Raw genomic sequence first — 12166 nt, 5'->3', positions numbered from 1 at the left:
AGGCAGGTACACCGGCGAGTTAAACACGTACCTCGAGGGAGCCAAAATCAAGAGTCGGACCCTTAACCGACTGAGCCACCCAGGCGTCTCTAAAAATTTTTAAACAAAATATGACACGTGTTTGTGATTACAAAAATGAGTCACAGAAACGAACCAAGGAGAAAGTAAAAAAAAAAATAATCACCCAAAACCCTGCTCCCAGAAACAACCCTGGGTACCGTGTTGGTGAACATTCTCAGCCACCTCTGTCTGATTGTAAACACATATGGACGCAGTTTTGAATGAACGGGAGCAGACGCCACAGGCTGTGGTGTAAAACGCTTTTTTCTCTCGACAATATGTTGTGGACATCTTTCCATGTCAATAAATACAGAGCGGCAGCTTTGTGTTAAACGGCTGCACGAGCCTCTATCGCGTGTACGATCGGGGCTTGGAAATGCAAACCGGCATTCGGTCCCGTGTGGCTCCCAAAGTGAGTGTTGGTGGGACCGTGCTTAGGGGACAGCCGTGGTGGCTGAGCCATGCCACGGCTGCCACAGCCGGGGTCTCAGACTTGTCCTCGGAGCAAGTCCCTTGAGGGTGGGTCCCAGGGCGGCCTTAGGCAGGGCTTTTGAAGAGGGTCAGTGGCCCCAGCTGGCTCCCTGAAAAAGTATTGCTGTCCTCAGGGACTTAGCTCTCCTGGGGTTCTTTTTGAGGTGCAGGCAGTCCTAAGGCTGGGCCATCGCTGCAGGGCTGTGGGCATAAGTGGGGATGACCTGGGGGAAATCTTTCCAGAGCAGTCTGTGAGAACAAAGGTCAGTGCCCCCGCCCCACTGAAGCTTTTGGTGGAAGCAGAGGCTGGAGAGCTAAGAAGGTGCAGTTTCTCACCTGCTCCCCGGGGACAGGCGGGGGCCCCAGCTGCCGCCTCTGTGATTTGCATTCAGCCCTTGTCTCTGACAAACTCAGCAAGCAGCAGCCTGCTCCCAGAGATGTGCTATTTTAAGTGCTTCCCCTCCGCCCCTAAGGGTGCCATGTGTTTATCTTGCTTTCCAGTTAAAAGGGAAAATCAATTTCACTCTTACCTTAGGAAGGTTTGGGGGTGGGGGCGGGGGGGGGGGTGGCTTCATTTCATTAAAATGAAAGTGGGAGTGGGGGCAGGGGCGGGGCTTCAGAGTCCCGCCCTCCACCCCCCTGCCCCCAGGCCAGTTGTGAATAAACAATAGCCTGGGTCCACCCAGACTGTGGGTCCCAGGAAGCCCCGGGCTCACCTGCAAGGGGCCAGGGGCGTGTGGGTTACAACCTCTTATCCCAGAGCGAGGAAGGGAGGAGCCAAGCTCATCAGTGCTTGTGTGTGTGTACGTGTGTACGTGTGTGTGCACACACGGCTGGAACTGGTCCAAGGATGCATGTGTGTATGGGCCTGGCTTGGCCCTGAGCTCCAGGCACCATTCTGCTGGACGGACAAGGACTGTAGGTCTCTGCTGGGCCACCTTCCTCATCCCCCACCAATGGCTGCCTCCTTGGTGGTCTGCATTTCTACCGTCCATCTTCTCGGCCGGGGAATCCCAGCTCCAGCCTTTGGTACAAAGGCCTGCTCAGGCTGCCTCCTGCTCTGAGATGGGGGCCCCTGGGGGCTGAGCTGCTGAGGTAGCCAAACAGAGCATGCCATCCGTAGGGCAGAGGTGTCTGACCAGAGAAGGGCCAACCAGGGGTCCCTCTTTCCTGGCTCTGGAAGTTTTCACTGAGAAGAGCCTTTGGAGTAGAAGGTGTAGGAAAGGAGCTCCTTGGGGGTGGGGGGCGGATTCTGGAGACGGGGTCTTCCTGCAGAGCAGTAACCCTCGGAGTAAAAGGTAGCCATCTTCTCCCAAAGACCACCAGCCCTCACTGAAGGCTGCTGGGTAAGAGCGTAGGTTTGTGGATTGCTTTTCTCCCCCGTCCACCCACATATTTAACGAACATTTACGGAGAAGCCTTGGGTTCCAAGCAATTTAAAAACCTCCTCACCTTCCCTTTGAATGCCCCCTCCCTTGCATGGGGCTGATGGAGACTGCAGCGACAGGGGCTAGACAATGCTCCTGTCCTCAAGGAGCTTCCGACCCAAAGGGGACCGGACCTGGGACCAGACGCATCGAGGCAGGTGCTCTGATGGGATCGTGAGCCAAATGTTGTGGGAACGCACGCGTGGGGCTGATTCCCTCTGATGGAGACCTGCAGGAGAGAGGCTCACGGGAGAAGTGGGGCTTGACTTGTCCCTGAAAGGGTGAGCCAGCCTTTAAAAGATGCCGAAGCAGGTGACACGTGGCCCAGCCCGGGGGAGTGGCTTGACAGATGTTCAGTGATCCCATGTGCGTGGTGGGTGGGTGGCAGTGAGTGAGCTGGGGCAGGGCAGGGGGAGGGGCTGAGGATCTGGAAGGTTTTGAGGAGAGGAGTGGAAGAGTCTCAACTGTTGTCTTGAGAAGATCACTTTGTAAGAGTGGGCGGGGGGATGGATTGGCCCCGGGGGAGCAGTAGGGTTTGGGGAGCCCTCAGGGGGGCTAGCAAAACAGCCCAGGATGGAGAGAAGGAGCAACGGCAGAGGCAACTGAAGGGTCTGGGCAGGGCGGGAGAAGTGTTGTCTACGATCACTTTGTGACAGCAGGATGGGGAGTGGTACTTGTAGAAGTGACAATGGCGGGGTTCCCACCACCAGCTCACAGGACCCATGGGTTGGAGATGCCCATGAGGTCATGCGGTCCACACTCCTGCTCCTGCCCCTGTGCCTGAACCCCCTTGTAAGCCACCTGGGCTTTGGGACTGCAGTGAACGCCTCCGCCAGGATTCAAACATACCGGAACATTCCACCACACTCTTCTGGTGAAGTGGTGTTCACTTCCTTCCAGCTGGATGCTTCCGGCTGTTACAGAGGTCGCCTTTCAATTTAAATGAAACTTGCCTCTCCACCGCCTCCCTCAGTCTGTCCAATTCTGTTTCTTGGAAGAAAACAGAAAGAGTCTGATGCATATTTCATATGCCTGGTCATCAGGTACTTGATGGCAATTCTCCTGTCCTCCCAAACTCTTTTTATCTCCGGGCGATATTGTAAAAATGGTAATAATGTGAACATTTATTGTGCTTTTCCTGTTCCAGGCGCTGTGCTGAGAGCGTCACATACGCCGTCTCCGGGGCTGGATCATGAGTAGCTTTGAAACGTCTTTGTAAGGGGTTCCATTGTAATCCCACAGGCGTGAGGGCTCACTGCAGACTTTTAAGCAGGGAGGGGTATTTTAGGAAGACCACTCAGGTGGCCAGTGCGAAGAGTGCCAGAACGGATGCGGTGAAGTGAGGAGGCTGCTGGAATAATCCAGGGGAGGAAGGAACAGGGTCTGAATTTGAGAGGTGGTAAAAGGTGCAGCAGACAGGCATAAGGTGAGAGACATTCAAGGTCAAGTCAATAGGAGCTGGGAGGGGTTGGACATGGGAGGTGAAGGAGAAGAAGAGTCTAGGGTATCTTCAGATTTTTATCCTAAGTGGATTCTATGAAACAGAAAGTCTGAGGAGTATATCCGGATCATTTTGAAGGCGAAGAGAAGGAGAGATTACATTTGGCTTTGCACATATGGCGTTGTAGATGCCACTGGGACACTATTTATTGACTTTAACACGCCTCTGTTTAACAGTTATTGAGGATCAACTACGTACCAGGCACTTCGCTAGATGGTAAGGTTATGAAAATTTGGTCACTCTTGTTCTTAAGGGGCTTACTATCTCGTGGAGGGAGACATACATGTAAATTGACAAGTGTAAAAAAATGACTACTGGGGCATCTGGGTGGCTCAGTCAGTTGAGCAGCCGACTCTTGATTTTGGCTCAGGTCATGATCCCAGAGTTGCGAGATCGAGCCCCGTGCCGGGCTCCACACTGGGCGTGGAGCCTGCTTAAGATTTTCTCTTGCCCTCTGCCCCTCCCCCGCAAAAAAAAAAAAATTAGTACTACAGGATTTTCTTTAGGAAGTGAATGGATAAACTGTGATACATTCGTGCAAAGGAATATTATTCACTACTAAAAAGAAATGAGCTATCAAACGCTCATGAAAAGACACAGAAGAAACTTAAATGCACATTGTTAAGTGAAAGAAGCCAATATGAAAAGCCTACACACTGTGTGATTCCAACTATCTGACATTCTGGACAAGGCGAAACTATGGAGCTACAGTAAGAAGATCAGCTGTTGCCAGGGGTTAGGAGGGGGGGAGGGACGAGTAGGCAGAGCACAGAGAACTTTTAGTCAGTGAAGCTACTCTACGATACTACGATGGCGGATAAATGTCATCGTACATTTGTCAAAACGCTTAGAGTGTATAACACCGAGAGTAAACCCTAATGTGAACTGTGGGCTTGGTGTGATCATGCCTTGTCAATGTGGGTTCACTGATGGTAATAAATGTGCCATTCTGGTGGGGGGAGTTGATATAGGGGAGCAAGTGCGTGTGTGGGGACTGTGGGTATTTGGAAACTACCAGTACTTTTTGCTGAATTTAGCAGTGAACTCAAAACGGCTCTAAAAATAAAGTCTATTTTAAAAGTGAGTATTACAAGATGCTAAGATTGAGATCTGTGTAGGGACTAGAACTCTGAAGGGGGAGGGGTGGTCGGGAAGGGCGTCATCATGGAGGGGACCTTGACTCGTGAGAGACATTCAGTGGAGACCAGTCTGTAGCTCAGAAGAGGGCTCTAGGCGGGCGATAAGGATTTGGAATTCATTGGATCATCCGTGGAAGCCAGGGGAACGTGGGAAGAGTATATGAAGTTCAGAAGAATGGAATCATGAAGGTGGGACCCCAGCTCCGCCAGTGCCTGAGGGCTGGGAAGACCTTGGAGAGGGTGAGAAAGGAAGAAGGAGGATGAGACGAGAAGGACCCTGGGTGAAAGGAACATGCTGAAAAGTGGAGAGTGTATGAGAGTGGCACTGGGGAATGGGAAAATAAGGGAAATCGGTAAGTCCCCGAGAGTCCGTTGGAACCCATGGACTAGAGCAGACATAGGCTGGGTCATCTAAAAATGAAAAATTGTTCAGGGACCAGGAGTGCTGGACTATAGCCTATTTTGTCTGTCTAGGAAATCTAAAATAAGAAAATTGTTGGCCAGAAGGAAGTTGATCACGGAGCAGAAGAGAGTGGGAGTCCCCAGAGAAAAGAGAGGCGGTGCCCATCCCAGGGAGGTCTAGAAGACAAGAAACCGTGACCTTCGGGAAATTCTGTTCCTCAAGACACATACAGAGCATTCAAGCTATAAGATTTGGAGTTTTCTGGTCCCAATGGCAAGAGCTTCTCAAGGGCAAGAGGAATGGATGCAGAAGGCTGTGGTCGTCTCTAGTCTCTTTGTTCCACCAGACGTCTTTGTTCTGAGTCTGTTCGCCAAGCAGCCTTCCAGCGCTCGTGCAGATCTGCCCTTAAGTTGCCAGGGCCTGAGTCCAGCCTTTTCCAATGGAGACTAAGAATTTAGATACCTCCAGCTGCTCATGGAATCCCCTACACGCCCTTTCTTCTCACTTGACCTCATGCTCCATTGACAGAATGAAACTCCTTCACCTTCTGCCCCCACCACCAAATCTACTCAACTACAGATACGCGTATCAAAACCTACAGTTGGTATTTTCCTTTCCATAACATGGTTGGAAGACTTTGCGTGTGTGTCCAAATCCTCCATTTATGCCCTGGACTCAAGCCAGCTCACCTTCCTCAGGGCTTTGCACCTTCCTTCCCTCTTGCCGCTCTCCGCAATCATCCTCACCGACAGATGTGCATGTTCTGGAATGACATCTTTTGAAAACCCCTATAATTGGCCAGACACCTTGCTCCAAGCATTGTCCCATTTCCCTGCTTGTCTGTACAGCGAGATAGGTCAAACAAATAATTGCCTACAATTGCTGTAATCACGTCTCCACCTCTGATTCTCCCTCTCACCTTTTCTACCTGGGCTTCCATTCCCACCATCCCACCAAAAGTCCTCTTGGCAAGATTAGCTGGTGATCCCCATCCCGCCAAATCCAACGGTTGCCCCTCATTGGCACTCAACCCTGATGGCTCCTCCCTCTTCCTTAAAACGGCTCCTTTCGTGGCTTCTGGGACACCCACTCTTCTTAATTCTCTCCCACTTCATGGGTCTCTCTTCAGTGTCTCTGGCAGGCTACACATCCTCTACCTGTTGGATGACCAGGAGTTTCCCAAACTAGGTCCTCAGCCTTGACTGAGCCTCGTGCTCACCTATCAGGCTGCATAGTTGTCAACACTCTGCGGACGTCTGTCAGGACTCTGGGATGGCACAGGGCCAAAGCTGAGCTCTTAATTTCCTCCAGAAATCGGTGCCCCGTCTCAGCAATGGGAACACCATCTTCCCCAGTGCTCAAACCAGATACTTGGGAGCCACCTTTGATTCCTCCCATGTTTTGTCTTACAGTGCGGCCAACTATGACTTCCGCTGGTTCTACCTAGAAATTATAATCTGGCTTTGTCAGATTCTCTACATTTCTGTAGCTACCACCTGTGGCATACTTCATAGCATGCCCAGGGCACCCGATCCTCCAGTGGCAGCGTCCTTCTCCAGGAATTCCTCTCAGTTGAAGAGAACCCTCTTTTGTTTGAAGCTACGTTCCCTCCCCAGGCCCACACCCCGTCGTCCAGGGACTGGTTGAGTCTACGGTCTGAAAGCCTGACCCTCTGGCTTCCATTTAGGACAGCTCCAAGGACGTCTCCCAGCTTGGTGGCTTCCCTTGAGGGGAGCTGAGGGCTCTCAGTTGCAACTTGTTCACAGTTGGAAGTTGTGCCTGCTTTCCTCACTCCCCCACAGGTGTCTCCCTGAGGGCATTCCCCAGGAAATCACCTGTATGCAAATCACAGAATTCCAGAGTCTGTCTCCAGGGAAAACAATCTACACTAGTCAAAACCGCCATCACATCTCCCCCACAGCCCTGCGATAGCCATTCCGCTAGTCTCTCTGCTTTGGCCGTTGCCTCCCTCTAATGCATTCTCCAGGTAGCAACCAGACTGCTCTTCATAAAACAAGAACCACATCATCGATTCCCCTGCTTTAAATCTCTGTTCATTCACCGTTGCACTTGGACTAAAGTCCAGACTGGGCCCGGGGGGGGCGGGGGCTGAGTCCGTTAGTGTCTCTGGCCTCATCTCCCACCACTCAGCGGTTCGCTCAACTCTGCAGCAGCCACACTGACCTTCTTTCTGTTCTTTAGACATCCCAAGATGCTGCCCGCTTTAGAGTCTTTGCATTAGCTGCTCCCTTGGCCTAGAGTGCTCTTCCCCCCAGTCTCCCCATGGCTGGCTCCTTCATTCAAACCCCAGTTCAAATGTCACCTCCCTGGAGAAGCTTTCTCCGACTGCTTGCTCTAATATAGGTTCTCTATGTAGGATTCTCTGTCACTTCATCCTCCCTTGTTGTCATCACAATACTTACACACATGAAATCTTACAGTCTATCTACTTCTGGGCCTATTTTAATCTGTGCCCCTGTGCCTCTAATGCAATCTTCTTTGAGAGTAAGGACTGTGTCCGTATCGTGGAGTGCTTTAGTGCTGTGTCTGCAATACCCACAAGTATGCAAGGGTGTATCAAGATGAATGAATGAAGGAATGAATGGAAGTTTCCAGGAGCCAGCATGCCAGGATCTAATCACTCTTGAGCCCTCCCGAAAGAGGTTCAGATTCAGCGAAGGTCTTGTTGGGACAAGGCTCTAAGCCACTTGAGTCACCAACATCAAGGGCCAAAGGGAAGTCAAGTACAGGAAGGACACAAATCATTCAGCAGATTTAGTAACTAGGAGATTATTGGTGACCTCGAGGAGAACAGCTTCAGTGGAGTAGAGGAAGCGGAGGAATTAAATTGCAGCAAAATGAGAGTGAATAGAAGGGCAAGAAATGAATACAGAAAACTCTTGGAAGGAATTTGTCAGGGATGGAAAATAAAGGCTCACTTGTTTTCTGTTGATTGCTTGAGATGGGCTTTGCTTGGTTATAATCTAGGGGAAAATTGCTGATCTGGTACTGCCGTGAGCATCCACTAACACTCTTACGGGCTGCTGGTGGTGCTAGCCTCTTCTCTAAGCTCTTTATGTATGCATTTGTTTTCTGTTACTATGGAACAAATCGCCACAAACTCGGCAGCTTGCAACAACACATATTTATCATCTTATAGTTTCTGCGGGTCAGGAATCCTGATATGGCAGAGTTGGGTCCTCTGCTCTGGGTCTCAAAGCTTACAGTCGAGGTGGCAGCTGGGTTGAATTCTCATCTGGAGGCTCAGCTGGGGCAGACTTCACTTCTACGCTCACTCAGATGGTCAGCATAATTCATTTTCTTGTGGTTGTAGTGCTGGGGCTGTGGAGTCTTGGTGGCCATTGGCTAGAGGCTCCTCTGAGGTCCTAGAGGCCACCTGCAGTCTCTGGAGGATGCCCAGGGTTCCCCAGTGTGCCTGATTACTTCATGAAGCCAGCAAGGAAAGTCTGTACCTCGAGTCTTCTAAGACAGAGTCTTATGTAACGTGACATAATTATGGGAGTGACATCCCATCACCTTTGCCATATGCCATTGGTTAGAGGAGCAAGTCACAGGTCTCGCCTCTACTCATGCCAGGGGATTTCACGAAGGCCTGAACAGGAGGAGATGGGGATCTTGAGGGACCTCAGAATCTATCCACTGAACTCATTTAATCCTCACAAAACCCCAGGAGGTGGACCTTACTGTTATCCTCATTTTATGGAGGAGAACACTGGCAGTGAGAGAGAAGGGGGGACAGACAGAGCAAGACCCATCAGGCAGCAGGAAAGGGGATAATGCAGAGCATAGCTGGAGAGTTCTACTGTAATCGGAGGAGAGACCCCTCAGTCACTGATACTGGAGAGGAAGGAGAGAAGGATCCAGATCAGCTCGTAAGATTGGGGTGAGTTCCTAGGCATCTGCCCAAGAGGCATAAAAATATATATCCGCACAAAGATGTGTATGCACACGTTCACAGCAGCATCACTCCTCACAGCCAAAGAGCAAAAACAACTCAAATGTCCGTCACCTAGTGCATAAACAAAATGTGTTTTACCCATACGATGCGAGAGCATTTTGCAATAAAATGGAACCAGCTTCTGTTGCAGGCTGCAACATGGACGAACCTGAAAAGGAAGTCAGACACAAAAGATTACGCATTGTGCGACTCCACTTACGCGAAATGTCCAGAAAAGGCAAACCTGTAGAGACAGAGCGTAGATTCGTGGATGCCCAGGGCTTGGGATAGGAATGGAACATGACTAAAAGGTTAGAACGGGCTGATGACTGCACAAGTCTGTCAAAACAGCAAATATCAGTAAATTGTACACGTCCACAGAGGAATTTTATGGCATGGAAATTACACCTCATTAAGCTGTTTAAAAAAAAGAGAGGGGCAGTAAGTTGGTGGAGTACTTCCCACCCCCGCCAAAAGGCCTTTTTCTCTCCCGCCCAGGTCAGGTCATATGCTGAGAGTGAGGAGTGTGGCGTGCGGGTGAGGGGGGTTGTCCAGAGTGTCGGGACAAGGACTAAAAAGCCAGGAGTGGGGACTAGAGACGTAGCTGATGCGTGGAAGGCCCTTGCTGGGGGAGTGGAGACACCGAGCTTGACGTGTTCCAGTCTCCAGTATATTTTCCAGTCTTGCTTTCTTCTGCAAGTCCCTAAGCAGAAAAACAAGGGTCACGGTCTTAAGCCAGACTTGGCATTTTGCCAGATGGGATGGAAAAAAGGACAAGGAGGTTGAGGGTGCTGGGAGAGTGGAGTCAATAGGATGGCAGTGGCGACTCAGGACAGGGGAGGAAGCAGTGCTGGGGTTCCGGGGACAGCTGATGGAGGGGACAAGAGGCGAGTTCAGACATCGGGGCTGCAAGGAGGCCGTGGGCCCAGTATGGTGGGAGTGGGAGTGGGAGTGCGCGGGGACAGTGAGAGTGGGTGTTGCATACGCTTTTCCTTTCGTGTCCTCAATTGTCAATATCCTTCTGGAACCGTGGTGCCCTGGCCTGAGTGTGTCCCATCTGCGCCGTTACTCGCTCCCACAGCAGAGAGCTGACTGGTCCTGAGCTTACTGTCCAACTCACAGCCCTAGAGCTCTGCATGCAGTGGGCGCGTCCGTAAGGCGGCAGTTGGGTTTAGGACCCAAGGGCAAATTGCACATTTACGCTTGTGTCGCTTTAGCTTGTAAACCTCAGCCCGTCGGTCCAGCCGGAGGACGTCTGTCTGATCCCACCTCCTCGGTGGTGCCTGTCTCCAGCTGTGTACCATGTACCTGTCTGCCAGCAGGTGCTTTCTGGTCCTCTCTGTCACCGGGGCCCCGGGCCACCAGAGCGCCTCATGCTGACTGTGGCTGGAGCTCTTGGATCGTCCATCCCAGGAAGGAAAACACAAACACTGCAAAGCCCTCGGGTCTTCAACCTCTTGCCTGGGGAGTGGGGAGCAATCTCTTCCATCGGGTGCCTCCCTGGGGTTCAGAACCTCCTGTCCCCAGCCAGCCGGCCCTTTGGAGGTGAAGGCGAGTCCACCCCAGCCTCCCTTTCACGCTCCAAGTCCCACAGGAAGGAGGATCGATGCTTTCTGTCTCCCGGAGACAGACCGCGCATTCCTGCAGGGCTATTGACAGCCTCGGCGCTCTCTCGTATCTTCCATACTTCATTTGTGAAAAGAACTGTAATTACCCTCAAGGAGTCATTGGAGAAAAGTATACAAATTGAAAAGGACTGGAATTGGGCACCTCTGGCTGCGGAGAAAACACTTTCCATATTGAACCGTTCTCTCTCGGGCCCGAACATTCCCGTTTGCTCGGCCCTTAGCTTCTCTGCCGAAAACTGTGGCAGCCTTTGTGCCCGCCCTGACAATGGGCGTTTGACACGGAGGGCAGCGAGATTAATGAAAGACCAGAGTTTTCCATTTCTCCCTTCCACAGCTAACTACTTTCCTTTCAACTCCTACTGCTAAATAGCTCAGACAATTAATAAAGCTTCAGTTGTGCTTTGGGTTTTTTTTTTTTGTTTGTTTGGTTTTTTGTTTTTTGGGGTTGTTTTTTTTTTTTTTTTCTCTCTCTCTCTCCTTTTCTTCCCACACAGTTGGTTGTTGACACGGCCTTAACCCGACCATCCAGTGGCCTTGTTAACTGGTCCGGAGACTTAGATCTTGCCAAGAGTGGAGAGTTCTACGATCTGGGGAAGAAAATGTCCCTGTTGCGGGGCAGTTATCTGAGGTCGAGACGCTGAGAGCCTTGTCCCAGGCCCTGCAAGGTGACCCTGGGCCTGGGCCAGCCTCTGAGCTCCCTGCCCAGCTGCCTGACCTGACGGTGCCTTGGCCTTGAGGCCTTTTTGTTTGGGGAACTGTATTATTCATTCCCTGGGGCTGCTGTAACAAATGACGTCAGACCTGGTTGGCTTGCAACAGCAGAAATTTATTCTCCCACAGTTCTGGAGGCCAGAAGTCCGAAATCAAGGTGTTAGCAAGGTCGGATCCTTCCGGAAGCTCTGAGGGAGAATCCGTTCCATGCCTTTCTCCTAGCATCTGGTTATGGCCCGCAGTCTTTGGTGCTCCCTGGCTTGTCGATGCATCATTTCATCTCTGCTCTGCTTCCCCCACCTCCCTGCTTCCCTGCGTCTTCTCCTTTTCCATCTCTTATAAGGGCACTTGTTGGTTTTAGGGGCCACCATGATCTAGGATGATAATCTCATTTTGAGGTCATTACCTTAATCACTTCTGCAAAGACCCTCATTCCAAAGAAGGTCACAACCAGAGATTCCAGGCGGACGTACATCGCGGGGACACAACTCAAACCGTTGTAGAACCCAACAGAACTCCTCTGCCCCCCGGAATTCAGAGCTTGGGCCGCTTCAAGCCCCATTCTCTGCCTAGTGCGAGAGGCTAAAGCCCACTGTGTGCGCACAGCAGCCGTCGGGGAGCAGGTGGGGGTGGCCATGGGGCAGGCGGGAAAGGAGGAGGGTGAGCACGACCATCGCAGCTGTGGACTCCCACTCACCTGCTCCCCGGCTGTCCAGCCTCCTGAAGCGAACCCTCAAATACCAGCTGGGATTTGAAGAAGCTGCTCAGGACCACCCCCGCCCCCCCCAACCCATTTCCTTTCTGTCCTGTTTCCCCAGCTCTGAACTCTCAACCTTGGGGCACTGAGTTCTCCCCTCGTTTCTGCCCT

At 51.5% G+C, this 12166-nt stretch overlaps 1 long non-coding RNA gene across 3 annotated transcripts; it reads right to left on the bottom strand.

Annotated features, from left to right (window-relative positions):
• Positions 1 to 306: 306 nt before the first annotated feature.
• LOC123597627 lies at positions 307 to 10749 on the bottom strand. 3 transcript variants are annotated; one of them, XR_006712185.1, is made up of 4 exons: positions 5691 to 10749; positions 2808 to 2948; positions 1984 to 2187; positions 307 to 732 (listed from the first exon to the last, which is right to left on the bottom strand). It is a non-coding gene; the product is annotated as an uncharacterized LOC123597627 (long non-coding RNA). The 3 variants fall into 3 exon arrangements; XR_006712186.1 differs by having other exon boundaries at positions 2808 to 2942; XR_006712184.1 differs by lacking the exon at positions 5691 to 10749 and having other exon boundaries at positions 2808 to 3481.
• Positions 10750 to 12166: the final 1417 nt, after the last annotated feature.

This window comes from Leopardus geoffroyi, chromosome C1, assembly GCF_018350155.1.
Source record: "Leopardus geoffroyi isolate Oge1 chromosome C1, O.geoffroyi_Oge1_pat1.0, whole genome shotgun sequence".
Taxonomy (NCBI): Eukaryota; Metazoa; Chordata; class Mammalia; order Carnivora; family Felidae; genus Leopardus; species Leopardus geoffroyi.
The sequence above is the reverse complement of the archived record's forward strand: the minus strand, read 5'-3'. Positions and strand labels throughout refer to the sequence as shown.